Source organism: Myotis lucifugus, unplaced genomic scaffold (genome assembly GCF_000147115.1).
Source record: "Myotis lucifugus unplaced genomic scaffold, Myoluc2.0 scaffold_8, whole genome shotgun sequence".
NCBI lineage: Eukaryota > Metazoa > Chordata > Mammalia > Chiroptera > Vespertilionidae > Myotis > Myotis lucifugus.
The window spans coordinates 4540786-4545355 of NW_005871056.1; the positions used below are offsets into that span (position 1 = coordinate 4540786).

The 4570-nt window shown below is 44.3% G+C and overlaps 1 protein-coding gene across 2 annotated transcripts in view; it reads right to left on the bottom strand.

Moving 5' to 3' along the window:
* The window catches only part of CPNE4 (copine 4), a 348126-nt gene that overhangs the window by 27752 nt on the left and 315804 nt on the right, over positions 1–4570 (bottom strand). The gene's annotated exons all lie outside the window — the stretch shown is intronic.

Below are 4570 nucleotides of genomic sequence, written 5' to 3' on the forward strand. Positions count from 1 at the left end.
CTATGCTCTCTGCCAGGGCCATGCCATCTCTGAGCCATAATGGAAATCCCTTAGAGCCAAATTCTGTGTTAAAGATGCGGTTTATCTAAGGAAGCCATTGTCATATTTTCATGAATGTCCAACCGCCGAGCGATGTGCTGAAGTGGTTATAATACATTTTCTACAAGACGCAACTCTGTGTAAGGCAGCCAGCTTTAATTCCCATTCATGGGAGAACTGCTGCCTACAACAGAGAAGATGCCTGAATGTCATGGCACTGTGAGTGGGAAATGGAGAAGGGAAGTCTGTCTTGCCACCAAGTAGTCAATACCCTTGGACTTCTTAAATGTTTTCTGACCGCCAACATCAGTATCATTTAAATAAAAATGGACTCACCCAATACTTTATAGCAAAAATAAAAATGTTTAAGCCTGAGGGTGCTGAACTGTGAAAGAACATTCCATTTGATTTCCAACATCATCACTGTTTAATAAATGGGAACCCAGCAAACACCTCTCTAAACAATTGGGGTCTGGACAGGGAGGGAGGGATTACAATGAAAAGTTATAGAGGAAGAGAGAAATGCTCATTTAGGGCTTCCCTTTTTCTTCAGCGTTCAGCAGAATTGACTCACTGGCTCACTAATGACAGGAAGGCTCGCTTTCTCTCACGATCTTGTGGGCAGGAAATGTTATTTGTCTATTTGGCAAAATCCCATTAGAGAAAATCACTGGGATGTCCCCCTGGATTTATTAAGGTAAGAAATTATTTCTGGAAGGAAAGAGAAAACGTGCTCTCTGCTCTATTTATTCAGCTTCTAAGAGTAAAGTTGACAGGGAAAAAGTGTCCCCCATGTCTTATATTGTAACCTTGCAACAGAATCAAAGTAACTGAAAGAGACCAAGCTAACTGTAATTTACTTACTCACAACCTCTTTTTTCTTTTTCAAAGTTATTTTTTAATCACTGATTTTACCTCCCTTTTCCTCTTACCCCTCCATAGGATTATTTTGAATATAAATTTAAGCAGGATTTAAATTCTATTGGCAGAATATCCAGATGTTTTCAGCAGGGAAGTACCAACTGATAAGGTGCTAGTACTACCAGTGTTTCATAAGGAAAGGTCATGTGAAGAAAGATGCAACAGTCCTTTCATGCCCCCTATAGGTGCCCTTACTACAGCTAACAGAAGGAAGACCAGGGGGGTAACCTTTGTTAAATCCCTACTCTGTGTTAGACACAACGCTAACTGCTCTACAGGCACTATTACTTCATTTCCATAAGGACTCTGGGAGGTAGAGATTGTTATTCCCTTTAACTGTTGAAGATCCTGATGCCCAAAGGTGATAAAGGTCATACAGGTCACAGAGGACGGAGCTGGTTTGAACGTAAGTCTATATGCTCCTCCTTTATACCAGTATACGCCTAGAGGACATGGAGGTCTGTAACCAACATCCTGAGATGTCTCATGGATATGTTTTATTCTTACCAGGAATGGAGGGGACTTGGCCTGGAAGTAGGGAGACTAGCTAGGAGGTAACTACAGTTATTTAGGGGAAAAGAATGTCCTTGAATGAACATCTCTTTGTATTCAAAACAGTTGTAAAAGGGCAATTGAAGTGTGTGTGTGTGTGTGTGTGTGTGTGTGTGTGTGTATGTGTGCACTTGCACAACGGTGGTCAATTATGTTACTGAGGATGACTGGAGGTGACTTAAAAGGACCAGTAAAATCCAGTATCTTCTGAGATAGATTTCAACCAGAAGGTGAAAGCCAATCCACTTGGGGGGAAAAAAAGAGAAAGACAACAAATCATTGTCCTTTTAATCAAGGACCGATGGCATGCTAGTTGTGGCTGTGTATGTGTGGCAGCGGGGGGTGGGATGGGGGCTACATGTATCTGTGAACGAGAAGGAGGTGAAAGCACTCCAGAACCCACCCACAGGAACCCAACCAGACAGCGGTCCAAATATAGGCAGATAATTCCTGGAAGACTCCAAGAGGCACACTCAAGAAGTGCTTGAGAGACAGTGTTTGCAAAAATCATATACCTGGAGGTCTCCTGGGTTTACTAAGCTCAAACACACAGGCCTTTTTGTCCTGATGAGACAAACATAAGCCATAATGGCACCTCGCAGGTGTGTACACAGTGCTGGGAAGGCCAGGTGTAAAGCCACCTCTTTCTCTCCCACTGAAGAAAACATTTTAGAACTCCAGAGAATTGTGAAGAACCCGAGAATTTTGTTATGGAGATAACCTTGATTCTGCTCCAATTTACCTAAAATGCAAATCATTGGCAGGTGTGGAGACTTTATGAATAACAAGTATCTATGGCCCACCTCACGCCTTATTATGATGATGCCTTTCATCATAAATCACCACACTCCTCTACCAGGGCTTCTCCATGCTGCACGTGACCACTGTCCCATGTGCTGACTACCTGACTGAGTGCCCAGGGTACTCTGTGATGGCAGAGACATGCTGGTGTCTTGATATAAAACTAGAGAATGAAATCAGATAATATAAAGACCAGAGTGGAAACCCTCCATAAAAATGACAATGCAAGAGATATAATTGTTCCTCTTTTCTCCCCAGGTATGAGCAAGACCATCCAAATGTGTGGGCAACAAGTGGCGGCATCTGAGCCCAGGGACACCACCTGAATGAGTATGCTGTGGTATTGGGAGAATGTCCAGATCAGCGGTTCTCAACCTGTGGGTGGCAACCCCTTTGGGGGTCGAACGACCCTTTCACAGCAGTCGCCTAAGTCCATCAGAAAACACATATATAATTACATATTGTTTTTGTGATTAATCACTATGCTTTAATTATGTTCAATTTGTAACAATGTAATTGGGGGTCACCACAACATGAGGAACTGTATTAAAGGGTCGCGGCATTAGGAAGGTTGAGAACCACTGGTCTAGATGAACACACATAGATTTCGGCAATAATATATCAAACACACACACACACACACACACACACACACACACACACACACACGGGGCTGGAACTAGGGTCAAGCAAGAGAGGCGACTTGGGAAGGCACTCATTCTCAGCTGAGCCTACATGTGCACAACCTTGAGAGGGGTGCATCCTTAAATGTTGCATTCTCAGTGCCTCCCTTGCCTCACCCTTGTCTAGCCCTGCTATGTCATTTCATTTCTACCAGCTCTTTATCCTCCTGCTTGGAATCATGCCCTTATGGGTAACAAACCAGGGCAGGGCATAAACGATAGTGAGAAGGGGACTGTGATCGGAGAGGTGGCTTTCTACCAAGAATTCTCTGTGCTCTTTAGAGGCAGCATTAGTGAAAAGAGAACAGAGTGAAAGGTGAGGCTTATTTTAAAAAGCAACGGGGAGACTGTTAAAGATGGAATGACGTTGAGAAATAAAAGCCAGCAAATGACTGAAGAATGCCGAGATAGAAAGTGAAGGGGATTTGGTGACTGATTAAATGTGGAATTGGATGCCATGTAGGGAAATGGAGCAGCCAGATTTCCTTGGGGTTGGAGGCGCTGACATCTTGAGGACAGTGGAACAACTGAAGATCAGTGTTAGATGGTTGGTACTGGGCTGTCTGTACCTGGGGGTGCTGTCCAGACATACAACATACCTGAATTTTACTCCTTTACTGCAGGCAGCCTCTGGGGTTTCCACATTTCCCTTGGGGATGGCTCCCATGTCTGACAACCACAGAGGCTCCTCCAGCTCAGGAAATTCTGATAAAGCTTTGGGGAAGGGGTATAAACTTAAACACTACCTAACGGATAAAGAAATAAACCAGTGATCCTTACCATCTACCCCATTCTGTAGTTCCCATTGCTCACAACAATATTTTATCATTTGACTAGACAGCAATGGACACTCTTAAGTACATGGCAGTTAATAATTTTTTCCTGGTAAGTGACAATTTCTAAAGCCTCCTGGTGGAGTGGGAGAAAAAATATCTATCTCCAGGAGGTGGCTTTCTACCAAGAATTCTGTGCTCCCCAGAGGCAGCATTAGTGAAAAGAGAACAGAGTTAACGGTGAGGTTTATTTCAAGAAGAAACAGGGAGACCGTGAAAGATGGGATGGCGTTGAGAAATCAAAGCAAGCAAATGCCTGAAAAATGCCAGTTTGTGGAGGTGGCTACTGACGCCCGGTGCCCTGAATGGAGTGAGCTTGCAGAGCACCACTGTGTCATTTTCTGATGGGAAACATTTATTGACAAAAGCCTATGGTTGCTGGTATGCTCTCCAATCTTCTCAGTGGGCAGCTCGAGAACAGGGGCCCGCCCATGACTCTCCCCTTCTGCCCAGGAAGCCCGCCCCCCCCGCCCCCCCTGCCACCGTAGCCTAACTTAACGGGATATCAAAAAAAAAGTCTGTTTCTACTAAAACTAGCCGAGTCGACAGGGTTTGCCGGGTCGGTTTGTAGGCATGCGAATGGTTGATATTTTAAATGAAGCTAAGACGGTGCTGTAAGGTATAGCTCGGAAAGCTTCATTTGACCACAGGGTTATTAGAGGTCTCCGAGGAAAGGGTTCCTGCCTGACCTCAACCCGATACGCTATCGTATGGGCCCCCTTAAAAAAACAACGTGTAAAG